Source organism: Lygodium microphyllum, chromosome 12 (genome assembly GCF_053477565.2).
Source record: "Lygodium microphyllum isolate KBCC chromosome 12, Lygodium_microphyllum_v1.1.10, whole genome shotgun sequence".
Lineage (NCBI taxonomy): Eukaryota > Viridiplantae > Streptophyta > Polypodiopsida > Schizaeales > Lygodiaceae > Lygodium > Lygodium microphyllum.
Genome location: NC_141146.1, coordinates 18,045,573 through 18,072,878, shown reverse-complemented (window position 1 = coordinate 18,072,878; position 27,306 = coordinate 18,045,573).

The window sequence follows — 27,306 nt, the reverse complement described above, 5'->3', positions numbered from 1 at the left end:
TGCGGCGTGTGAGGAGTCAAGTTCAACAATATTTTTTAACACCTCACTGAGCCCCGCCTTTTGGCAACCATGTCCTCCTTGCTAAAAATGCCCAATGCAAGGCCTAGTTTGATAAATATGTGTAAAAACAATCCTTTAACAAAGGTAACCTAGTGCTCTTGTACTCTTTTAAAGGCCATAAGCAAAAATTGAAACCCCAAGGCTTGGAACCATATCATGTCCATTGAATTAGCAGGACAAGCAATGTTGAACTTGAGAACTTGGAAGGAAAAGGGATTGGATATTTCAATGGCAATGGTATTGAGAAGTATTACCCCCCAAGATGCTAGTTATATGAATGCACCATGCATCCACTTGATGTTGGCATGGTTATGGTGGTTGAAAAACCTAGTATTCTATCTCTTTAGTGGATCTTGATGATGATCATACTAGCCTTTCTTTGCATCCAATTGATCACTAGCAACAAGCAAGTCATTGATGGACTCATTGATGTGGCTAGGCCAACCCATTCACACAAACTGAATCCCTATGGTGGCCAACCTTACACTATTAGGTAAATGTAAGCTATTGCTTACTAATTAAGAGCTTCCTCTTCTTTTCTCTATGATTCCAAATAAAGAAGATGCAGGGAAGGAGCTTCTCTTGGGCCCACTCTTTAAGTATTGGGTTCCATGCAATATCAAATATGTTGTTTAGTATATTCACTTGCAATTCCTTAGCAACACTTCTAATTTCAATAAGGGGGATCTCTATGTGAAGCACACTTCAACTGCTCATTCCACCCCTACTCAATCGAGTGGCTTATTACTCAACCACAAATTGATCTATGGATGCAAGGTATGCAAGGTCTGCTATTAGTGCAACAATTTCTAGTGCACTAGGATGGGTATCAAGTGCACTTGACAAGATACCTCCTTTGTCCTCAATACCCTATTAGCTCTCTCCTTGCAAATAAGATGAGAGTCAAGGGACTTGAGAGAAGGAGACTTCTTGCAATTGTTATGATATATGTATGTGCACTAATGGATGTGCAAGAGTTAAGTGCACAAGGGGGTCTTAAGGTGAAGCTCTAATGTACATGTGCATTAGGATAGTGCACTAGAGATGTACATTAGTGCACTATCATAGTGCATGAGAGTAATGGTGTGGATGCAGGATTATGAAATGAAGCAAAGTGTCTTAAGATATGTGCACTAAACTAGGTGTAGTGTGTGTGAGAGACAGTGTATACAAGGGTGGTATACTAGTGCAGTGGGAACTAAGATGTAGAGTACATTGTTGTAGAGGGAGCTCACGCTCAATCACCAAGACCCATGGACCGCTTATTGTTTCAAGCGTTTCAAGCGAGCTCTAATGGCTATCTCTCACCTAGTTGATGCGTCGTCGATTCTACGAGTGTAATGAGCTTACCTTGATGTCGAAATGAGTTGTCTCCTCTCTCGCACATGTCGGTAGCTCCACAATCCTAGATGCTAGCTCAAGCATCCTCAAGCCTCCTCCATCTCCAAGCTCCATCCACCATAGCCGCAAAGCTCCATCCACCATACCCGCGCACGCGAGAAAAGAGCAGAGGAGAGAAGAGAAGAAGAGAAGAGGAGATGATGAAATCCCTCACTCTCACACACTCACTCCCTCACACTCTCACACTCCCTCTCTCAAGAGCACAAACAAGAAAGGAGAAGAGAAGAAAAAAAGAAGAGAAGAAGAGAAGAAGAAGAGAACTATTGTTAGCCATACACCAAAGAATGAGCTTCCATTCACTTTTTGAACTTTATATACAAGCCCTAAAATCCCATGGACACCCATCCCTTTTTTACATGACTAGCCATTGTGGTAAGGTCCTTTCTCTATTTCCCTCTTCTAGCCTTATGCCTCTAGCCTACACCCGTCTAATATTTTACAATTGGCACAGGAGAGGGAGCCTGGCTCTCTTTTACAAGAGTTTTTGGAGCTTTTTGAGACACCTTTCATTTAAAATTGCACTTTTTGCCTTAGCTTAGCTTTAGAGGCCGCCTACGTGTCTTTGCTCTTTTTCCATCTTTTTTTCACTTTTTCTTTCATTTCTCCGTCATCTTTCTCCGCCATCTCGACTTGGGGTTAACATTATCCCCCTCCGAGATGGGTGCCAGTCCCATGGCACTTCTGGCTGCTGTTGGGGAATAGTAGGCAGTTGGCAAATGTTCGGGTGAGGGTAGGGCCATATGTAGACTCAGGTGCTTGTGGAAGCTTGGTAATGATGTTTGTTGGAGAAGCCAATTGGATACCAAGTGGATGATGGGGGCCTCCGAAGTTGGTGGTTTGTCGCCTTTTGTAATGCTGAAAGGAGAAGGTGTGGTGCGCTATCTAAGGGGAGTATCTACCTTATTGTGTGGTGCATCGTGCTTGTGCTAGTGAAATGGGGAGGTGGATCTAACCACAGGCAAGCCTGGGTGATGTCCCACACTTGAGGATCCCATTTGTGCAAATGGAGGTGTGGTGCAAGTAGCTTAGGGTGATAGGTCTAACCATAGGCGAGTGTTACCTCCCTAGCTATGTCCTGCCCTTGATGGGCCCTAAGCGTGAAGTGGGGGAGCAAAAGGGCTAGGGGGCTAGGAGTGGAGCTGGCCAACCGAAGCCACCGGGCACGCCTAACTTGAGGACCCCTAGGTGCAGTGATCGTGTTTTATGTGGTGCTAAGTGCTTCTTCAAGTGAGTCGTTTTTTCCATGTCCTTGTGTGATTACTTCTTGCTTTTCCTTTCATGCTTTTCTTTTTCTTCTTTTGCTTCTTCTTCATTTAAAAAAAAAAAAAGTATCACACTAGTAGGATGATAGCCAGTGCCTAATTCTCATCATCTGAATTAGGTGGAGAAGGGGGTCGGATGGATTTACTCAAAAATTGCAAGCTCTATATGTATCCTTTAAGATTCATGCGAATGTGGAGTGAAGTGGTGGAGAGGAAGGGATGATTACATCTGATGAATTGGCTGTCGTTCATGTCTTCCAGGAGAGCTAGGAAAAAAGAAGGGAGGAGGCTAGCCCTCATCATCAGGCGCACCATGGCACAGCTGCCGATGGCATTAGGATCAAAGAAGAGGGGAGGTAGGCCATGTTCTTGTGGAGTCGAGTCCTGCTTAAGTAATAATTTAAGAAGCCTAAGATAATTACATGTAGTTATGAAAGCTGGATCAGGGCAAGAGAAGAAGTCGACGAGGAAGCGAGTCATGGAGTCATCCAAGCTTTCCAAGTTGAAGATGAGGGCATGTTCAAAAGAGACAACATTAGAGTTGTAGATAATGGGAAAATCATATCGCCTGTGGAGGGTGGCATCAAAATCCACTCCTACCCTACAAGGGTATGCCATAAACGTGGGGTTGTTCCTCTCGTAGGAGGGTAGGGTGTTGCAAAAACCATCCAGGTGAGCATGCTAATGTCGCACACTCGCCTCCTCCATAGGGGCTGGCAATTATAACCTTGCACAGAATGTGGCACTTCAAACACTTTATTTTGCCAAAATTTGGCTTCTTCAGTTCCCCAAAGAGTGGGGTTCTTCTCTCTTTCTTCTAGCCACTTCTGTCCTAGTCGGCTACCAATCCCAATCACCTCCTCCATCACCTTGAGTGGTAAGACCCTTCGTAGGCTGTTGGGCATGAGAAAGCTGAAAGTGAATGGCTATTTTTCTCTTTCCTATCGCTCCCAAACTACCAGTTCTGCATGGAATCCTGCGAGAATATCATCAGGGCATGGTGGGAGGGGCATGGATGACTACACGACTGCCTTCGCCCTTAGCTGCTTTCTGGTTTTTTCTACTAATTTTTTCCTTCTTTCCCTGAGCGCGGCTTGTCTTTGTGCAGATGTGTCGATCGATTGTTGCTCTTGGGAATGCGGCAAGGGGGGCTCTGAGATCACCTCTTCTCTAAACCTTTCCATATCGAATTGAAGTTCAGCTTCATCCCCCTGTCGGTCTCCTTGTTGTGTTCCCTCTTCAAACCCTATCGTATCAATTTCCTGGGGGGTTAGGCCGGCCAGTAACAGGTACTTTCATTGATCATCCAGGCTCAGCTTAACCTCTGCAAGTTGGGGTGGCATCTATGGCCCTACGTGCAGAGCTCTGCGTGCAATACTGAGTTTCTTCTTAACCACCTCCAATGACTCTCCTTCTTCTGGGAGGGTGTTGTCCATCAGTGTATCTAAGAAGGCCTTTTGTTGGGTATTAAAGGCTACTTGGGCAGCTTCTGCTTTGCTCTCTGCAAGGATCTTCGGTTTCTCTACCAGAGCCAGGTGTCGTGCCAGTGTCTTCACCCTTCTTTCATTTTGCCTTGCCCATTCCTTGGCTCTCTTCTTCATCTCTTCCATGCTCTCACCCTACCTTTGGACTAGGGACATGAGTTTCTGCTCTTGGTCCTTTAGCTTTTTGCTCATGGTTTCCCGTTCTTTCTTTCCTTGGTCCAGCTTGTCCGATCTCTTTCTGTTATTGCTCTAACTCCTGCTTTTTTTATTCGTCCCTAGTAGTAAACTCAGCCATAAGCTTTTCGATGTGATTGGTTTTTGCAATCAACTCTTCATGTTGCATGATCAAGGGCTTGTATTCTCTTTGCATCTTCACAAGTTCCTGTGTTCCATCCTCTAGCTGTTGCTTCCAGCCCTCTTCCATGTCATCCTTAGCCTTCAGCTCCTGTTTGAGATCACAGATCTCCCTTTGCTGCATGGCAATTACTCAGGTTTTTTTGAGTTGAAATGCAACCACCAACTCTTTTTCTGCCACCAACTCAGCCACAACTATCTTCTTTTCCTCCTTAGCCTTCTCCAATTGAGAGAGCATCTCGATGACGTACTCGTCGTAATTAGTTGGTGGCATCATTGTTGTGTGGATGGGAGTGGTCGAGGCCTCCACTTTCTGGTGCCTCGGATCTTGCCTTGACTCAATGTCTGTGGCCGGCCTTTTCTACCCTGTGGCTGTGGTCTTGGTGCTCTTCCCTTGGGCTAGTTCTTTGTTAATAAAGTACTGTATCCACGCCATGAAGTTTGAGACATCTGCATTGGTGGGGATGCTCGAGGTGAGGGTTGTTGCTTCGGTGGGAGGCACTAGGAGGGTCGGAATAGGGTGGATGGGAGCCTTGCCTTTGACCTCAGTGACGGTTGGCGGTATGATTTCTGGCACTTGCGTGCTGGAACTAGGTCCCTCCTCTCTGGGCGTGCTCATAGCCCCTAGGTCATCTACCCTGCTTTGCTGTTCGATTGACTGGTGTGTAGCTTTGGCCAACTCTTCCTCCTCCTTCCTTCTTAGCTCCTCCTCTTCTTCAACAACTCTTCTCTCCCTCTCTTTCTCTGTTTTCCTAGACTCTTCTTCCAATCTATCTACTTCCTATTTTTTCTTCTTCTCCCTCTCTTTGTCCTCCTTGAGGGATTCCCTCTTTGCCCTCTCTAAATCCTCTTTCTCTTTTTTCTGGCCTTTATGTCCTGCTTCTTCTTTTGTGTCGTCTTTTTAACAGGTTTCTTTGCTGTCTTCTTGCTCATATGTTCCTTTTGTTCTTCCCCTTCTTCTTCACTCTCAGTTCTGTCACTGGATACCTCTTTGTCCTAGTGAGGGAGCAATCTCTCGGGTGTTTCTCTTTCTCATTCCTTTGCATCCTGAGCCTGTTTTACTGCCTCCTGAATGAGGGCAGTCAAAATGCTTTCGTAGCCAATGAATGAGGCTTTGGATGAGGCCTTATTTCTTTCTGTGGTCTTGAATGTTGGGGAATCCCCACCTATTGGTTTACTGCCCAAAGCTAGTGCTTTTGCCACCTGATCAATGGTCTTATGTACATAGCCATTCCAGTTGACTTCATCCAAGGTGCGAGTTGCCACATTCTCCAGCACATGCATGCTGATTCGATGCATCAAGGAGTTGTAGCGCTGGCTGTAGAAGAGCACATGCACTAGCTTTGCTTATAGATGGGATTCCGCATAAAGAATGTCTTGAATGCTGATGCTGTCATCGGTCAGCACTTCTTCCCTCTTCATCTTAAGCATGGCATAAACATCTCTCTTATGCTTTTTCTCTACCTTCGGCTCCAACCCCAATGCCTTCTCCACCAAGGCTGGGTTTAAGTGTACATGCACCTGCTTGGCCTTTTCTCCCCTTCCCACCGTCATGGTGCCGTGCTCCTGGTTTGGGTTGTACGTCCTGAGGAACTCCACACACTTCATGTGGTCAGGCTCTTGTGCAAACTTCTCAAGGTACTTTGTGAGGTTGCACTACTTGACAACTCTCTTGGTTGTTTCCTCCTTGGCCACCACACCCTCTATGTTATGGATGGTTCGAAATTTGCGCTGGTTGTAGGCGCGGTTTTCTAGGGTGATGCAATATTGCATCCTTTCCTCCTCCTTGAACGGGAGTCGGTGGGCATGGTCTTGCTGCGACATCTTTCATTCCTGTCATGAACCCAAGTTTTCATTAGTGCTTTCAAAATAATAATTTGCTGGAAAAGAACGACTCTATGTGTTTGAATGAAAGCATTAAAATCCAATGTAGAATCTTCCCTTCAGATCTGACTTTTTTTTTTCTTTATTTCAAAGTTCTTGTGCCATTTTCCCTACCTCACTCGTTTTTTACGTGTTTATGCGTTTGCTTGATTTTCCTTGGTTTTGGTTTGATTCACCTTACCCCCCTCCCCTTCCAGCTTGAGAAGAATCCTTCCTAAGATTAAAAGTTAGGAGGTCAAGGGCATTCTGCAATGTGGTCTAGGATTTACCTGCGTAGGAGCCAAGTATAGAAATTGGGATTGTACTCTAACTGAGCTTCGAAGTCTAGATCAAAGGGTCGAATGCCTACGTGTGTGATGTATGTGAGAACATTTGTTAGGAAGTCACTGGAATCGACACGGCTAGCAATATGTAACTCTTCCTCAGTCAGAGGCGATCGAGGGGGGGGGTGTCCTTTGATGTGCTCTTCCATGGGTTGGCCATGAAGAGTGGTTAACACTTTATACGAGGTTGGCGCGATGTAAGTGGGGTCATACTCCGCTGTTTTTATTACACGGCGCTGCTCAACGTTGGTCATTATTTGGCATCCTTCAACTTCCCATTGCAATTGAAGAGTGTAGCAATGCCTTAAGAACGGGGATTTAGTATTAGCAAGTTTTGATAATTCTATGATTTCTTGGTTAGTAATGGCAAAAGTGGTTCGTTTATCATAGGACGTGATGAGGCGCTGTTTGATGGCCTGCTCTTTGGATATCTCGCTGGTGAGCAATTTAGCAGTAGAGTTAGAGGCTTTTGCGAATGCAAATTCAAACATCTCCCAAGAACAAGGCATCGTTTGAACTTCATTTGCAAAGGGTTCTTGCAATAGGCCTAAATCCAAGTGATCATAGCTCAGAGCTAATGACATGAAAGTGGCATCGAGTCGTCTAATGCAATCAGCCACATCCTCCTCTGTGTCCTCAGCCAGATTGGTGGCCAGTGTTAAGAATGATTTCCACTCATAAGGGGGTCGAAGGCCTATTGGCAGTTGGAGTTTGATAGAACTAGAGCCTTTGACAATAAATAGTTGCGGTTGCGGGTGTTCTTGAGATTGGGGTTGGACCTCTTGAATTAGGGCCGGGGTAGTAATAGTGACTTTTGACAGACTGTTGCCTTCGGTATGGATCAGGGAAGTCTGAGCAATTCTATCAGGTGTTGATTCATGTGATAACGTTTGTCGTTTGGGCCGATAGGCTTGTTCAACTTTCTTGGGCATATGTGCGGATGAGCTTAATGGATATGGGCCTTGAAAGCACTACGGCTTCTGGTTTTGAGGTTTTATGGGGCTTGGTGTGATCAAACTTGAGGGTGGTGTGCGAGTAGTGCCTCCGGCCATGTGGGCCTTAAGGATTCATATCCAGGCATTTCCCTCATAATAGCCTTGCGCATGCAAGAGGGCTTTAGGGATCCATCTTGGCTTGATCATGCGTCGATTTTTGTAACTGTGCCTTGGCCTCCTAGGTTTAGAGTTTCTAGTGTTATGAGGATGTGAGCATCGGCTCCTAGGCGGCGGTTGCAGTTGCTTGGGCCTCCATTGAAGCCTAGGCTGTTGGACCTTTGCCTTTACTGCTGTGAGCGACGATTCTAGAGATTTGGAGGCTGAGCACTACCCCCCTCCTTGTGGCCATCATTGTGGTGGCCGAGCACTACCCCCCTCCTTAGACTTGGATGCTATCATTTCTACCAGTGGTCTTACAGACTTTTACGAGGTCGTGCAGCCCTTTCCGAAGGCTGTAACAATGCAAACATTGCCTATGGCGAGGTGGATACATTGCGATTCATAATCAACATTGCAGTGAGTTTGCTTCTTGAAGGTTCGTCCTAGCAGCAATTCCGTGCTTGCATCTTCAGCGTTTGGCAACACGTAGAAGATCATTGGTACAGTCTCAGATTCGATAGAAATGGCGGCCCTACACTTGCCGAGAATTGCATATGAGCGGCCTCCATATGGGCTTAATTTGGCATTGGTGGGCTGTATGGTGGTTTGCCTAGTTGGGTGCAATGATCGTGAGTTAAGACATTGAAGTCTGCTCCCTCGTCAATCAAGGCATTGAAAGCGCATGTTCTCTTGGTAGTGACCATGATGTGTAGGTATGCAGGTTCTACGGCTTTCTCATCCTCAACATCCATTTCAGTGATCGTGGTTACTCGTACTTTGACAGGGGGTTTTAACATTGGTGGCTCATGCAGAGAATGCGTGGGAGGGTAGTACTTCTTAACACGATTGCCATTGAAGAAGCCTATGCCCTCGTTGTTTAGAGTCTCTAGCTCAACGTTGCCAGTTTGGCTGATTGCACGAACTTTGAAATGTCCAAGACCTCTAAACTTCATTTTTTGCTTATGCCCCTTAACCAAGTACATGAGTACTAAGTCTCCCTGTTCAAAATCGCGCTGGTTGACGTGCTTGTCAAACCAACTCTTGCATCGTGCCTTCTCACATATGAGTGCGTGAGTGGCTAGAAGGCGAGTTTCCGAGAGGCGTTCAAACTCAACCAAGTGTTGCGTCCATGCCTCCTTTCCTTTGTATCGTTCCTGAAGTGCTATTCTTAGGCTAGGAACGAAGAAATCTACTGGGAGAATTGCTTCAATTCCGTAGGTCAACCTAAAGGGAGTCTGGCTGATAGCCGTTTTATAAGATGTACAGTAAGCCCACAAGACTGCCATTAGCTTGTTATCCCAGTCATTGCGCGAAGCAGAGACTACTTTGGTTAGGACGTTTACAAGAATCTTATTCGTGGATTCCGCCTGGCCGTTTGCTTGAGGGTAGTATGGAGAGGATTTTCGATGGATAATTAGAAAGGTGGATAGAAGATGCGCTATCACTTCATTGATGAAGTGTGTGCCGCCCTGGTCTCACTGACTAGTTTGATGGGGTAGCTGAATCATGAAATCACCTACTTCCACAAGAACTTGGTAGTCGTTCTAGCATCGTTTTTTCGTGTTGCTCTCGGTTCTGCCCATTTCGTTAGATAGTCTGTGGCCACAATGATGCATTTGGCCTGTGAATACTATGCAGCTGGGCTGATGGGTTCTATGAAGTCAATTCCCTATTTTTCGAAGGGTTGTTGTGCAATGATTGGGATCAACTCCATTTGATCCTTGTGAATTGGGACCTTTGTCCGCTGACACTCGTCACAATGCTTAACAAATCATGCTGCATCATGAAACAATGTTGGCTACCATAGTTGAGATTGTAGCACCTTGCGGGCTGTCGTGTCTCCGCTAAAGTGCCCACCAGCAATTTCACTGTGCGCCTCTGAGAGCACATCGTGCATCTCATGCTTGCACATGCATCTACGCAGCAATCCATCTTGCCCTAGTCAATATAGCTGGTGTGCTATCAACTGGTAGGGTTGGATCTTGAGGATGAGTTGCCTAAGTCTTGCATTTTCTATTGGTCGCTTAGGCAGTCCGTGCTCAAGCACTTGGACTATGTCATGTGCCCAATATGCTATTAGATCAGCCTTAAATAAATCTCTCTCACTGGAAAGGTTAAAGAGATGGGCGTCTGGCAATTCATTGGCAATGCCTTCTCCAACAGCCTCTCCCGCGGGGATGTGTGACATATGGTCAGCCATATAGTGTTGTTTTTTTTGTGTACAACCACGGAGAAGTCAAACTCCAAAAGCAAAAGGAGGCACCGAGATATGCATCCTATAGCGCAAGGTTTATTCACTAGATATAGCAAGGCTTGATGGTCCACAAAGAAGATAAAGGGTGGAGCCAATAGATAATGCTAGAATTTCTTCATCGCAAACACCATGGCCAAGGCCTCTCTCTGTGTTGTTGAGTAATTCATTTCTGTCTCAGTGAGTTGCTTGCTAGCAAAGCTCATTGGGTAGTCCAGGTTGTGTTTGCTAGGTTGGCACAACACTGTCCCCATAGCGAATTTCGAGGCATCGAGATGCACATGAAAGGTAATGGTCCAATCTGGGGCTTGGTGCTGTGGTTAGAGCCTTCTTTAACTATTCATATGCTCGTTGGCATGCTTCAGTCCATTCAAAGACAATCAATAGCTTGTATAAAGGTCTGGCAATCAACACGTAATTCAACACAAATCGCTGATAGTATCCCGTATGGCCTAAGAAGCATTGAAATCCCTTATAGTTGATTAGGGGCGGAAGATCAACAATAACCCTGACTTTCGAGAAGTCAGTGGCAATGTCGTTCTTTGACACCACGTGCCCTAGTATGCATCCATGCTTCACCCAAAACTGGCACTTTAAGGGGTTCAGGGAGAGATGATATAGGCGACACCGCTCAAAGACTGCTCGGAGTTTATCTAAGTGTTCTCTCTAGGTCGAGTGAACACATAAGTCATCTATAAAGACTTCCAACTCTTTGTGAAGCATGTCTTTAAATATGGCACACATGAGGCGTTGAAAGGTGGCGGGGGCATTAGTTAACTTGAAGGGCATGACTATGTAAGTAAAGACGCCCCACTCAGTGGCGAAGGCAGTCTTATGCTTGTCGGCAGGATGCACTTGCACTTGATTGTATCCTGAGAAGCTGTCCAAAAAAGTGTAGGCTTCCTTGCCAACCACTCTTTCAAGCATATGTTCGGTGTACATGCAATGGATAGTTGTCCCTCTTAGTAGCAGCGTTCACCTTCTTGTAATTGACGCACACTCTAATTTTTCCGTTCTTCTTCATGACAATGACTATGGGCGATACCCAGTCCATGTGCTCAATTTTGTAAATGAATCATGCTCTCATCAGCTTGTTAATCTCTTCCTTGACCGCGTGAGCGTGTTTTGGATTCATAGGGTACAGTCATTGCTTGATCGGCGTAGCATCTGGGATCATGGGTATGTTATGAGTCACTACACTCGGATCTACCCTCTTAAGCTCTTCTAAGGACCAAGCGAATACGTCTATGTACTCTCGCAAGAGAGCGACAAGACTCATTTCCTCTTCCTCAGTCAAGTCATCGGCAATGAAGATTAGTCAGAGTGTCTCCCCTTCCTGGGCTAGGTTCACCTCCTTGACCTTGGCTGGTCCCTCGATCGGCTCACTCGTTTTCCCTTTACGTTTGGCACCCAATAGGATCACTACCCTATCCCCTTTCTTGAATTTTGTAAATCTTTAAGGGAGGTCCAGCGGTTTTCTCTATTCTTCTGTTCATGTGTCCCTGGGTTGTTTTATCCTTTCCTCTTTCAACCATCTGCGCCTCAAGTGGACGGGTAGGTTCCCCTTGGTGCGTCTGGTCTTGGCCGGCCTAGGTATCTCTAGGTAGAAATCTGAACTTACCTTTGACTCAGAGTCAAACTCCCCATCTTCGCTAGAAGAGGTGGTCTCCCCTGGTGGTCGCAACTCAGATGGTGACTCTGTCCTAAGCATTGGTGTCGTATTGGATTGGGCTAGGCCTGCTTGATCGAAATCTATGGATGGCATGATCACAATTGATGCGCATGACCCCTCGCTCTATCCTGAAGGCACTCTTTTTTTGCGGCTTGGAGTCTGCCTGTATTTGTTCTATTTCCCGTCCCTCAGTGTCGTATTCTATGGTATCCATCTCACCCTCGCTTTCGTCCTCACTGAAAGATCGACAGTCTTCGTATTCGTCGTTGGAGTCCTCTTCGTCAAACTCCTCGTCGTCTCCTAGGTCTTGGTATATCTCTTGTCTTTGATTGGGAATTAGGGCCCAGTTGTACATGAGGTTCAAATCATGCACCCTGGTCCATTGCCAGTTGGATTCATCTAAGAGATCCTGGAGTGGTTTGAAGTTTGCTACTGGATTGCCAGCTAGCTTGCCTATTAAATATTCCAGAATCTCTTGGGGTTCCCTCTTGTTATTTGGCACTTGAAAGGTGACAGGTTTAGGTCTCCTTGAAGGGTTCCTGCCATCATGCAAATTGGTACACAAGGTGCGTGTTTAGACTTATTGATTGTCTTGATGGCTTGCTCGTATGCCTCATGATCCGAGAATGGCAGGTCAATTGTAGCAAGGACATGCATCCAATCTCGCTCGTCCTCTGGGCATGGAATATACTTGGTCAAGGGTCCATAGGACTTCTTGACTTGAGCGTTCCCTTTAAGTATCGCGGAGATGGCATCCAAGTCGACTGGTGAGGTCTTCCAGGTGTCCATCTCTACCCTCATGGCATCCATTCTATTGCCAAGGAAGACTAAGCCGTTACCCCAATCTTTGATGACTCTGGCATTGCGCATCTAGGGTCGGCCTAATAGGATATCGTAGTCCACACCCTTCATAACTATAAAGTCAATCGAGAACTGGACACCTGCGATTTTCATTGGCCAGTTTTTTAGCACCCCAATTTGCTAGTGTGACATTGCACTTAACAGTCTCAATAGGTGGGTTTCCCCAAGTCTGAAGCAGTGCATGCCTAAGCACACTAACCCCAGCTCCCATGTCTACGATCCCCTTTCTCATTGTGTCACCTAGGGCTAGGACCGGTAAGACTGCAGGCATCTTGGTGCCCTTCTAGAAGGTATTAACGTGCAAGGACTTTGGCACAGAGTGCAGCGTCAGAGTTGGTATTTGTGTCTCTATATCATGGTCATGCAGATCAATATCTTGCTCTCGTGATCCTTCAACCCACTGTTTCAGGTCTTGCCATAGGGTGGGATGTTGCTTAAGTAGGTCTCCCAGACTTAGTGTCATGGGGGTGGTCACCAGCATGGTAAGGAGGTCGTTGGCTGCTCATCTCTCTCCTAATCCAAATTGTCTTGGCCAATGGCCGTGACTGATTTGCGGGCCTATAGCATCAAGAATTGTCCTAAACTGTACTGCTTGTGGTGCGATCGCATCCCCCGACTTTGGTCGAGGGGGTGAGACTGGTGTGCTTATGTTGGAGAGATCATCAATCTCGTCCTCTAGGATGGACTCAGTATCCTTTAGGTGCTCTTGGGCCTCTTTCACCCATTCCTTCACTTTCTCTATGGCCTCTAGTTGGCGCTTCGGATGTGGGTATTCCCCTACCTTAGCACTTCCCTTTTCAGTCATCTTAGGGGTTGAAGTTTCTGCCTCTACATTAGTGACTTTCTTTCTAGCAGGCAGAGTAGTAGCACTCTCAGTTTTCAGTGCAACCTTAGCTTCAGGCCTCTTCTTTCTCCGCCTACGGCTTTTCTTCCCTATCAATGCTGCATCGAGGTTGCTAGGCCCTGGCAGTGATATATCGGCATGCTTCATCTGGGCACGAGTCATGACCCACAATGGGATAGGTGTGGCCTCCCCATCGAGGTTCTTGACACCAAATAGCCCCAATGGGATAGATAGCACATTGGTTGAACTCAAAGATGGTTTTCGCTTTGGGCAGTCGACGAAGAGATGAGTGATCCCGCACTCAACACACCTTAGGTCAACTTTGTATCTGTTCTGCTGCTCCCTCTCAGGGCAACGTGATGAGACATGCCCTGGGTGACCACAAGTCCAACAGATGATTGGATCCTGCGTCTGCCCTCCTAGGCCTCTACCTCATCCTCTTCCTAATGCCATCACCGGTACTGGTCGATAGTCCATAAGGACTGCATTGCCCTTGTCGTTGTGCAAGACATAAGGGTATACGTAAGTCTCTTCTTCATTCGGCTCTTCCACATAGTGGACTAGAGCGTCACTCGGTGGATGGGTCACGTAGGGACCAGCGGTCTAGGTATGCATGTAGGTTTTATGTCCATCCTAGGAATAGTCGGCTTAATGTCGTTAGGTGCAAGAAGGGCCAATGGGGCTCCCCTTTCGAAGAATGACTGCGGCCTGTTCGCTAGGTAGGGCTGGCCATATGGTTGCGAGTATGAAAGTCTTCTTGGTAATCTACAATGTGCGACGTCACGATTGAACCTACCGCAGTTAGCGCAAGGTCTTGACACTCGGCTGGCAAGTGGTTTCTACCACAGTACACGCATTGAACATGTGGGCGTGTTAGTCATCTCAACATGTCTTGCAGCTTGGCTATCTCCATCTTTACATTAGCCAAGTCATGGTTTGTCTCGGTGGCTTTCCTGTTATCTTGGGTGGTTGGGCTTGATCATTCGCTAGAGGTTGAAGCTCTCTCTGAGCTTTGCGAGAGTTGGTTTCTTCTGAGTTTAAGCTCCTGGAGCTTCTCTCTTTCAACTGGTTGTCAACTCTGATGGCTTCCTCAAAAACCCTAGCTAGCGCGTCTCGCTGCAAGCTTAAGTTGCCTACCAAAGCCTTATACAGTTCCTCATTTCAAATTCCGTTGATGAATACAGTTGACACTGCTCTTTCAGTTGGTTGTTTGCCCGTAGGGGATTCCCTTGAAGAGACTCCTCACGTGGGTCACGTAATCGTGAATGTCCTCCTTTTCCCTCTGCTCGACATTCATCAGTTGCACTAGCAGATTGTTGGAGTATCTAGGCTCAGCAAATCTCTTGATGAAGAGATTCTTGAGGCCGTTGAAGTTAGTTTGCTTTGCGGCATCTAAATTGTATACCAAGTCCTACCCTTGTCACCTAGGTAGAGCCCGAATGCTTGAGAGCACCGAGTTAGGTCAGTGAGGCCATTGGCTTCACATACTTGCTCGAATTGCTCTTCGAAACTGTATGGATCATCTTGGCGCTAGTACTTGTCAAGCTGCTTTGCAACGATTGGGATTTTGGACTGGCTCTTGGAGCCTTGGTTTGCTCCTAATCCTGCTAGCAGTGATGTCGCTAGTGTTGTGGCACTTTGCTCTACTGCTGTGTTGTCTAGCATTCGCTTCATGAGAAACTCACTCATCGTTAAGTCTCCTTCTAGGACTCTCTCGTGATCAGTTCAGTTTCTACCGGCTAGGTTCAGCACCTGCTATACCTTGCACAATTCTGTGCTTTTCCTTTGGCTCATAACCTGCTGGTCTCTGTTGTACTCTACTATGCTTTGCAGTGCCATGTGGGCTAGCTTCCTCTCCTCTTCTAAATATGCGACGATGGCATCTGCTATCCTGCCACGGTGCTCATACCGGGCGTACGTATTGTAGCTACTAACCAGTTGCTATACTGAATCGCCTCTGGGAAGACTCCTAAGTCGAGTTCCTCATTCGACCTATGGTCTAGGTTTTCTTCTACCATCGTCGTGTTCTCATGCTCCACCAAGCTATCGATCAGGTTGAGTAAGTTTGTCAAATCCACCTCTTTGGCACCGCTTGCTTGGTCCTATTTCGTGTGTCGATAGTCTGTCTATGTCTTTGGGTCTTCTCTTATTAGTGGGTTCCTTGAGTTGTTTATCTGAGTGAGTTCCTTGACTTATTAAATACAATCCTCAATTTATCTTCTCTCAGTGTGTGTGTTCCTTTCCTGTGCACTTGTGCTCAATCAGGCTTTCAGTTTTCCTTAAGTGTACTTCAGGTGTGGAAATTCAAGGTGAGTGCAACAAACAATATCTAAGCGTCTTACACACTCTCGCTTTGTTTTGGGCTTAATAGGCTTGTCGATCAACTCTCTGGCCGTCTTGACAGGGTTTTGGGTTCTTGTGCTACGTTGCCTTGCTCATTCTTGGTTCGGTCAAGGTTTATGGCTCAGCAGGTTGTCTCTAGGACTCTAGGTCTCGCAACAGCTTATGCAAGTTGCTAAGTGGCCGCGCCTTACGATTTTGCATATTCCTTGCACCAGAATCGAGTTTTGAGCGTTAGGAGGACTCGCGATAGGTTGTGTGATTGAGCTCTAGCTGGGTCTCGTCAAAATTATAGGGCCGAATTGGGTTACTCGGACAGGGGCCGAGGGCCGAGCGGGATGGTTGCTTGAGGGCCAAGTTTGTAAGTGGGGCCGAGTGATGTCACTCGAACGGACCGAGTAGGGTTTTGGGTCGAGTGGGCCGAAAGACAAAGGACGGAGGGCCGATTCTGGGACTCGGCCCAAAAACCCTGACCGCTCAGACGGGCCGAGATGCACGCGATGAGGCAACGCCGAGGCGATTTTGATCGAAACTGAGGATTTAGCTAATCATTTCACACACAACCTTCCATATCATAACTTGGGTGCAAGGGGAAGTGATTGATATACTTAAAGCGATCGGTAGGCTCTTCGGCGACAAGATCGAATCGATTCTCCATGGGTTCTCTCTCTCTATCTCTCTCTCACTCACTGTAAGGGTTGCAAATGAGCTCTCCCTTGGCCTCTAAACCCCTTCCCAATAAGGTTTGGGTGCTCCCAATCACTCACTTGCCGACATTAAGTATCCCAAGCAAGCTTTTGCCATTTTTTGCATGATTTTGCCATGTTTTGCCCTGTTTTGCAACGGTAAACCCTACCCTTTTTTGATTCGATTTCCTAATCCTAACCTATGCTAAATGCAACAAGAATCGAAAGCAAAAAACTGAAATGATTTCTCCATGTTTTCCAATCATCAAACAAACAAAATAACCCAAAATACTTACTTGCTTCGAAGATCAAAAAACCCAACTTCCTACCTATCTCAAGCTTCGGTTCGGGGATGAATCCCTTACTTCAATGCTCGATATGAGGCGCGCAAGTGCTCAAGCTTGAATTCGTTGGTTCTGACAATGGAAGCAAAATGTAGAGGGAGAGTGTACTAAGATGTGCTTAGGTGTGAGGTGCCTCCTCCAACAGACCCGGAGGAGTCCTCTAGTAGTTGACTGAAATTCATATCCATGGACATCACCATCCCGTCTCCCCATGGAGAACCTTGGACTTAGTTGAGCATGGGAATCTCAATTCTACTTCACAAGGGAAACATGGATAAGTCACCCCTAACAACAATCTAACGTCCACCTAAGAAAGACCACTTTGTAATCAATCAAAGGTAGGGATGAGGTTAACACTGCACTTAGTTCAAAGAGAGTGAGAGAGGGGGGAGAGTGTAACTCAATCTCCCTACCCATAAGGTAAAATCTCAGCTCAAGCCCCCTAAAACGGTATTAAACCTGGTAACTAATCTTACCGATATTGGGAGGGTCACAATTTAATCAAGTCTATCTAGTGTTGAAAAGTTACTCAACTTATCGGGTCCACCCAGCCATAGGCATCCAATTGTTAGGATTGAAGCCTCCCACTTTCCTCAATGGGTTTGCCTAGTTTTCTAATTAGCAAAGCATACTACCACATTGTTTGGACATATAATAGCAGCTTTATTTTATTACTCCGTTAAACTAGGTTTGTTAAACTCGATCTTTAGCACATAACAAACAATTCGAAAATCAGATACTCTATTTCATTATCACTCCACAGAGTGATAGAAAACCGTCTTTCCGTAGAAAGACACCATCCAACCTAGGATAGAACCTTCAAATCCCTCGGGATTGGGCTGTGTGTGATCGCACTCCATCCACGGTCAACAGCGAATTTACTGGCTCAGAGCCTCTCTAAGCTTCCCTGAGCCTCTAAAGTTGTTCTACATAACAGGGGCACTTACCACTCGGCCCTTTGCCCTCTCAGGTGCTTGAGTGATCAAAAACCAAAAACACCCACCTCCCTCGAGAGCGTAGGATCCCCACCCGCAGGTGAGTTTTTCCACATTCCACAAAGTGTAAGGGAGCATTGGGTTGGGGACCCCAATGTCCCGGACCACCACAATCCACAACTCGTTCGGCTGTGTAAGCCCAGAATCATAAGAGCCATAACTCATAATTCACAAATCCAAAAGTTATCATAACCATAAGACATTTTAACATAGTTGTCAATGCGATGCATAGAATCTCTCCCCTTCATCAATTTCTGTGTTCCTTCCCAAAAAGCATTTGATAATACTAACATGCTTTTACAAGTCTAAGTAAGTTCTAACTAATCGTGATCCTTTTCTTAAGTACTAACATGAGTATCTCCGTTTGGCCATCCCTCATGATTACGGGTTATAGTTGCAACCTCAATTTGTTGTGGGATGACTGGTTCTTCAATTTGAATGGGTTCGGGGTTAACTTTCACTTGTGCTTTAGCATTGTGTTGAGTTTTCTCAGTAGCAGCGGTGACCACTTTCACGTGTTGGGGAGCTCTCTGAGCGTGACCTCGCTCAACATCTCAACGTCTCTTAGGAGCCATGGAAGAAGCTTGATGGGTTCGGGTAGCACTTCTACGTGAGAGAGAGAGAGAGAGAGAGAGAGAGAGAGAGAGAGAGAGAGAGAGAGAGAGAGAGAGAGAGAGAGAGAGAGAGAGAGAGAGAGAGAGAGAGAGAGAGAGAGAGAGAGAGAGAGAGAGAGAGAGAATCGGCTGATTGTAAGAGAGCTTCATTGCGTCAATAGCAGTAAAGAGACTTCTGCATGGACCATTGTGTGTCCTTGATGTGACAGTGTACTGCGTGGCCGGACGGGTGTCACTCAAGCCACATGGCCAAGGTGGTGGCCAAGGCAGCGACTAAGGCATAGACCTTGGCATCTTGGCCTTGGCATACTTGGCAATGGGCTATGAAGGCTTCGTTGGCGCCATTGGCTCCGTGTGAGAAGCTCCCACTAGCTTGTAAGAGAATCTTCTTGGGAGGTCACCCATCCTGACAGTGTCATCACCCAAGTGCACTTAACTGCCAAGTGACTATCCACTAGGCTAGTTCTTTTTGTTGTTCTATACTACAAACATAGTTTTAATAAGCTAGTCTTGGGAGGGTTTCCCAAGTCTTTTTTTCCATGAACTGGCATATAATATCTTATTAATAATAACAATTATCTTCATAAGTAGAGCTAGTTTCATAAATTATTTTTAAAAATGTGCAATATAAATCAATTTTCTTTGGAATGTATACGCACATTGTTTATTAAAATAAACTAAGTAATGGGGACATTACACTAGGAATAGAACTTAGGGTGCTAGGTTAGTGCACAATGCAAATGCACTATGCATAAGTGCGACTATGTGCAAATGTGATGTGTTGCTCTAAGTGTGGTGCACTATAGTGGGCTATCTACAAGTACAAGTGCATGTGTGATTGCTAGTGCAATTGTGAGTGTACATTGGTACACAAGTGTGCTTGTAAGTGCACATGAGTGCACGTGTGTGAAAGTATGCCCTAAGTATGAGTGTACCTACCTGAGTGCAAGTGCACCCAAATGCTCTCAAGCACAAACAAGTGCTCACAAGTGCGTGTGAGTGCACACAAGTGCATAATGTTTGGCTTAGTGTAGCCTTATGTGTACTAGGTTTAAGGTGACTAAGGGTCATACACACAAGTGCACGTGTGTGTGCAAGTATGTGTGCTAGTGTCTATGTATGTGTTAGTACACATGTATGAACACTAGTGCATGTATGCATAAAAGTGCACATTAGCACATAGTAGTGCACTACAAGGTGTTGCCTTCCTCCCTTCTCCTTTCCTTTGAACCTCCCTTGCATACAACGTGGATGTTGGGGTTGGAATTGAGAGAAAAGAGACTCTTGCAAATGCATGTAGGTGTGGCACAATGATGTGCACTTGGCAATGGCAGTGCACGACGTGTGTACATTGGGATCTAGTTAAGAGGGTTGTGTGTAGGGTGCAATATACTAAGTGGGGTAGTGCACAAGTGTATGTGCACTAGTGCACAAGAGTGTGCAAAGTTCACGTAGGTGTAGTGCACTAGGGAAAGTACATTAGAGGTTGCAGGGTGAGGACTTAATGCACAATAGTGCTCTAAAATCTAGAGTGGAATGGAAGTGATGGCATGTTAGTGTACTTAGGTTATGGGTTATGTGCAAGTGCATGTGCACTAGTGCAGTGCACTAGGGTGAAGCTAGTATACTATGGTGTGCAAGGGTGTTAGTGGGTAAGTAGTAAGTGCTTATGGATGGGTTTAATGCCTATGTAGGGTTCTAATGTACACTAATGCATGTGCATATGCCTATGCCTATGTGACTGTGTCCATGTCCATGTGCAAGTGTGTTTGCACTCAAGTGTACACTAGTGCAATATGGTACATAGAAGTGCAGAAGGGTGTGCAACAAGATGCAACTTGTGCATAAGTAAGGCCTCACCTTCTTCTCTTACTCCCCCTTGGCCCTCCCTTTGCAAACAAGGTGGTTGCTAGGGTTGCAAAGGAAAAAAAGGGCTAGTGTGCAGTGACCGACATAAGTGCACTAGGGCATGCTATAGTGCAAGTGTGGTTAAGAATAGTGCATTAAAGTAGTGTGCGGTGCGCTATGGTGTGTCCTAATGTGTAAGGTGAGTATTGGGATGTGCAAAGGTTATTATGCAAGTGCAAGAGATACTTTTGGATGTGTGTATAGTGCAAGTTATAAGTCTAGGTGCACAAGGGTGCATAAAAGTGCACATGGGCATGTTAGTGCAAGCGCTTATGCATTAGAGTGCACATAAGTGCATACAGGTGCACATGATTGCAATAGGGTGTAAGGATATGTGTGTTGTTTTTACTGTGAATGATGGGATGACACATGGCCACTGGGAGGTGCCTTGTTCTTTTCTTCTTCCACTCATCATCTCTTCATTATGAACAAGGTGGGTGCCTAGCCAAAGAGAGAAAGGGAAGGAGGGACTGGTCATCAAGAGCCCAATGCATTGAGCACCTAAATATTGTTTGCATGCATGGTGGGGTGCAGTGGAGGGTGTGCAAGATTCAAGTGCACGCGGTGCATGTGTCAATGCTCATGCATGTGCTAGTGTGTATGAACGCACCAATTTGCAAGGTTGAGGTAGTGCGTACATAGAGCAAAAAGAAGAAATGCACATTCCAACAAAGATTTAGATGATGGAAAATAACCATACCTTGACCTTAATAAATGCATCACATGCAATGCAAGTCAACTACAGGGAGTGTCATGTGGCCCTATCCTCCCTACATTCTGTTCTTTACATGAAATCAACTTCTTCAAGAGATAGATGCATGAATTCTTTGCATAAACATCGAGTAAAACCTTACCTCTACAAAGGTTGAATCGAGCTACTCCTTATCTCTATTCATGGTGGCTCGTCCCCCCTCATGGTGATTTCTTCCCTTTGCTCAGTGGATACTCCTTCTTCTCAGCCAGTCCTCCTTTCTCTCAAGTGTGTTGCGAGTATGGTAGCCCTTCCCTTCCAATGGATTACTTGTTGTAGTGGATGGAACACATGGATGTGAGTGAGAAGGATAGGTACAACATGAGCACAAGTGCACAACACAAGATGATGATGTTTTCGACCCTTCTATTGGTTATGATAGAGATGAATATGGAAATGATGATAATGCTGGAGGACATGTGGACAACAAAAAAAAAAGTAGATTTGTTGGCACACCTGAAGCAATTGTGGTTAGTAGAGGATGTGTGGCATGTTTGGCCCTATTCTAGTGTGGTCAACAAAGGAAAGTGTGGCTCTTTAGCCAACATGAAAAATATGGATATGTAGGCACCCTATGGCAACATGGGTAGTAGTAGAGTAGATGTAGGTAGTTTGGCAGCGATTTCTACTCCTATAGCTGACGATGAGGATGGAGACGAAGATGATATTTTTGAAGTTCATCAATAGGTGAGATGGAGATAGTAGTAGGGTGCTTTCCAGAACGATGAATACTCTTGTTTTTGCTTTGCTTCTTTCTATTTTCTCCAATACCATTGATTTCCTTAAAATTAACAACAAACCATGTGAGTGCTTGGTGCATATAGAGATCTCGTGCTTGCATGGAACCTCTCTTTCACTTCCTCTCACTATTTCACAATCATTGGTTCCTATATCAAAGGGTCTCTCCCTGGTCACCAAGTTTCCATTCATCATTCAAGATCTTTCTTTGTAGGCACCATGTTATGATGCCTCAAGTGCATTTTCGTGTTGTACTTCACTCATAAAATCTAATTTCTAAGGTTTTCAACCCACTCATGCTTGCTCTACTCCTCCATTTCTAACTCTTTTAAATGTGTTTGGTTCCTTCCCTTCCTCATGTGACATGATGTTTATAACTCACATGTGATATGGTGAAGGGGAGCTATGGAGCTCTACCCTGCCGAGACCTACGGACCGCTTATTGATCAAGCGTTTCAAGCTGAGCGGCCATGGCTACCTCTCACATAGCCGACGCGCAATGCCTACCTTACGGGTGTAGTGAGCTTACCTTAATGCTCGATCGAGTTCCATCCTCTCTCTTGCACTCCGGTAGCTCCACGATCCTTGCGGCAAGCTCAAGCAAGCTCAAGACCTCTCCGTCAAGCTCCATCCTCCATAGCCGCTCGAGAAAAGAGAAGAGAAGAGAAGAGAAGAAGAAGAGAGAAGATGGGGAGCTTCTTCTCCACGATTTCTCACTCTCACACACTCACTCCCTCACTCCATCACACTTCCTCAATCCCTCGCTCAAGCACAAGCAAGAAGGCAAGAGACAAGAGAAGAAGAAGAAGAAGCTTTGCCCACACACAAGAATGAGCTTTTCATTCACTTTTCAACTTTATATACAAAACCCTAAATCCCTTTTGGGTCGTGATCCCCTTATCCCCTTTTTTACATGGCCGACCATGGCCTAGGCCCTTTTTCCCATTGTCCTTCTATCTTCCTAGCTTCCTTTCCACTGCTCCTCTACCTTTACAAATTGCACGGGTGAGAACCTGGTGCTCTTTAAATTAAATCATGATGTGATTGCGTTCTTTTACAAAAGTATTGACTTGCGCCTTTTCTTGCGCGCCTTTTTCCTTTATTTAGGACTTGTCTATACTTCTTGTGTTTCTAGATTTTTCTTGGCACGCCTTCGTCCTCCATTTCACTTTGCCTCGGCCTTTGTCTTCTGCTTTAGCTTTTCTAGATTTTTCACCTTATTTGTATGACGGTTAACATTACCCCCTCCTAGACGAGTGCCAGTCCCATGGCGCTGTGGTGGGGAGTAGTGGGGCAGTTGGGATTGTTGCTAAGTGGAACTGGTGGGTAGATGACCACAATCAAAAGGTGATGTTGTGAAGGAGAGGTGATGGAGTTTGATTAATGGTGACCGGAAGAGATTCCGACGTGCTTTAGACTTCATGAAGATGCTCGGCATTTCTCACACAGTTGTAGCTCCCATTCTACGACGGCTGATAAACATGGGGATCTCTAATCATTTAGAAAATATGAGGTTTCAAAATCTATGCCAACGGTGGGTCCATCACCGAGTTTTCCTTCTGCTTGATTTGGTTCAATCATGGTAGCTATCAACAGGCAGATGGTTGGCTATATCAAGCAAGTTGGTCCATCCAACCATCGGAGTATGCAAGAGCTCATGAAGCTACTGTAGTGGTGTCATGTCCGACTCATGGAACAATTCTTGGTCCTTAGCGGATGTCATGGATGGTATTCTTTAGCTGGGGAGTTATTCATTGAGTCACGATCATAGCCTGCAAGAGAAAGTTGTGCACTCCCTAAGGGGGGTGTCTGTCTCACGGTGTGGTGTAAGTGCATGTGTAGTGGAATTGGGAGATGGGTCTAACCTTGGATAAGCCCTTGGTAATGTCCCACACTTGAGGACCTAGTTTGTGTGTTGTTGGAGGTGCAGTGCAAAACTTAGGGTGACAGGTCTGGAAGTCCTGCCCTTAATGTGCCCTAAGCATGAAGTTGGGGGGGGGGGCTAGGTGTAAACCCTAGGTGTAGTGAGTGAAGTGAGCCCTCGTGCTTTTTTTTTCTTTTCTCTTTTTCTTGTTCTTCTCTTTTCTCCCTTTTTTTTCCTTTTCTTTTTCTTTTATTTTTTCTTTTCTCTCTCTTTTTTTTTTGTGAAGAATTGCATACAAGGAAGATGTCCTGGCTAATGCCTATCACCTTCAGCTGGATTACGAGGTGGTTGCAAGCATTGGGATAGGAATGCATGACTTTGTAGATATTCTTTAATACTGGCCCGGGGCCTTCAGAGGTGTGGATGACAAGAAAGGATGATTGCACCTCGTGAAGCGGGTATCACTCATATCCTCTAAGATTTTTAGGCAAAAGGAGGGAAGCAGGTTTGCCCTCATCATTAATCTAGTCATGGCTCTATTATCTATCCCTAGGTTGATGTAAAAAAAGAGTGGAGGGAGGTGGGCTTCTTCAGCTGTGGGTCTATGCATTAGTAGGAACTTGATAATCCTAAGATAATTACAGGTAGGTAAGAAGGCTGGATCTGGGCAAGAAGCAAAATCCACGAGGAAGCGGTTGATAGATGGGAGGAGATCCTCTAAGCTAAAGACTAGGCATTCCTTGGGGCTCCGGGCATTAACATCATATATTTTAGGAAAGTCAAAATCCCCATGAATATTTCGATCATAGTCAACTCCATGCCTACGGGGGTAGGGCATGTAGATGGGGTCGTTGCGTTCTTCAGGGAGCGAGCTGCAGAAGGCGGTCCAGGTGTCAAAATTGGTATCCCAAATCCTCCTTCGCCACTTCGGCTGTGCCTCATAGCCTTGGACGGTTTTGGAAACCCTATTCACCTTGTCTTGCCAGTAGTCTTCAGACTCTTGCCTCCATCTGGTTTTACTATGAGGCTTCTTTCATCTATCCACGTGTTTACAAGATCATTAGCCAGATCCTTGATCTTGGCTAGAATACCTAGAGGCAAGGCAGGGTCCAGAGAGAGTGGATAAGTAAATGAAAATTCAAATGGCCTCGTCTAGAACTCCCATTGACGCCATATGTCCAATTCCTAAGGCCAATCGATAGGATGGGGATCCCCCGATAGTGGCACATGCTCTTCAGGGAATTGTCTTGGCAATGATCATGCTCTGCGTTGGGCTTCCTCTGCTAGTTCTTGTCTTCTTCTTCTGGCTGCCACAATGCGCTCGGGCATATGGGCATCTTCGGGCTCTTCAGGCGGGAGGTCTGGTAGAGGCGGACTGGGCATTCGTTGTTGCTCTTCTTCAGCATCTTGCTCAAAGTCCGGACCTTCTTCAAGATTTTGCTCGACAACTGATGGAACCGCTTGTGGTGGTGGTGGTGGCTGCTCCTGTTCTTCAAACCCAAGTTCCTTAAGCTCAACAGTGGAGAGGCCGGCATGGCGTAGGTAGTGAAATTGCTGCTCTTTTGTGTTTCCTGTGCCTGTTGGAAGCTCCTGTTCTTGAAGGCCTAACTTTAGTGCTTGGGTGGTTAGTTCTAGCTTCCTTCTTACCTTCTCCACTGAATCATTGCCCTCCGCCTGGGTGACATGTAGTACTATGCTGAGGAAGGCTTGCCTTTGTGCATTGGCGCATACATCAGCAGCTTCTGCCTTGGACTCTGCAAGCACTCTCTCACACTCAGCCACCACCAAGCGTTTTGTTAAATGCCTAACTCTTTCAAAATTGTTTCTTTCCCACTCATTGCCTCTCTTGTCCATCTTCTTTCTTCCCTCCTCCAGCTCACTTGCCAAGGTTGTCACAACCTGCTGCTGCTCATTCGTTAAGAACTAGAGTTGGTTCCTTTTCCTAGATTTTTGAGCCAGCTGTTCTTCCAGCAATTTCTTTTGCTTGATTTGCAATGCTGAATCTTTTTTCTACCTTAGCAAATAGCTCTGACTTTTCTTGCACAAGCTGCTCGTGACTTTGGATCTTTGCAAGGTGCAATCTTCTTTGGGTGAAGGCCATGGCCATGAGGGCCTCTATGTCTCCCTTAGTAATCTCCAATGCATCTTGCAGTCATTGTGCCTCGTTTTGCAGCCTTTGTGCTTCTACTGCGGGAACTCCGGTCTTTCCTGCTCTAGGAACTCTATTTCCCTCTCCAATCTGTCTTGTTCTTCAAGTTCATACCATAGCCATAAAGCTATGGCATCTTCTTGTCGCTCACTTGGCTCGCCCTCCTGAGCTTCTATTTATTCGTACCTTTCCAGTTTGGCAGTTCTCTATTCCAAGTCAACATATTGCTGCACTAGTAACTTCAAGCTTCGCAGTTCTGCCACCAGGTTTTGCTCTTCATCTTCCAGCCTTTGTCTTAGGCGGCTCTCATTGTCTTGGGCTTCCTTGGTCTTTGCTTCTAGTTGATCTTGTAGTGCTTTCACTTCCCTTCTTCGGATTGACTCCTTGCTTTGAAACTTCTAGCCTTAAGGCTGTTGAAGTTTCTTTTTCTTTCTCTAACTCCACCAGGGCTATCTTCTTTTTTTCTTTTGCCTTGTCCAATTGTGCTAGAAGCTCAGCCACATAAGCATCATAGTTGGCACCAGATGGCATGGGAGTAGGGGATGTAGTGGTTGATGCCTCTAGCTTCTGTCATTTTGGATCCTGCCTAGACTCGGCATCTACGACAGCGGGCCTTTTTGTCTGGCTTCTGGTACAATTTTAGCCGCTTTACTAACAAGTAGCTACATGGGCCGTGTCTAGAGAGGGCATGGGTTGTGGGGTGGTTGTGGTTGTGGTGTCAGTTGGTACTGGCACAAAGGAGAAAGGCAAGGGATGTAGCGGGGACTTGCCCTTGCCTACAACTACTGGGGCCGTTTTCCACACTGCCACTTGCTTCAGCTTCATGGCGGGGACTCAAAGGATCGATTTCTCCTCCCCCGTGGGTTTCTTCGACAGATCTATGAGTGGCCTCTGCCAACTCAGCAAGTTCTTTCATTCTTAGTTCTTCGGCTTCCTCCTCTTCCCTTCTTTGCCTCTCTTCTTCTACCCTCTTTGATTCTTCTCTAATTCTTTCGAGTTCTTCCTCTTCTTTTTTCCTTTGTTCCTCCTCCACCCTTCTTGACTCTCTTTGAGCCCTCTTCATCTCGGCTCGCTCTTCTTTGCTCAGTCTTTCTTTCTTCTTCTTCTGGCTCTTGTCACTCTTCTTTTGCTCCCGTGGTTTAGCTGCTTGAGTGGGTGGTATCTCCGGCTCTCCTTTGTCGCTTATTGTCTTTTCACTCGAGCCTTCTTCCTTGCGGTGAGGTGAGCTTTGGTGCACAACTTGCTCTTCATCTACACCAGCATCCTTGATAGCCTCATCGATGATCACCGTCAGGACACCGCCATATCTGATTGTGGAGGCTTTTGAGGTAGGCTTTTTCCTTGCGGATCGTGCAGTAGAAGCAGGAGACTCTCCACCAGTTGGTGCTGTGGCTAGAGCCAAGAGCGCGGCTGAACTCTTGATAGTT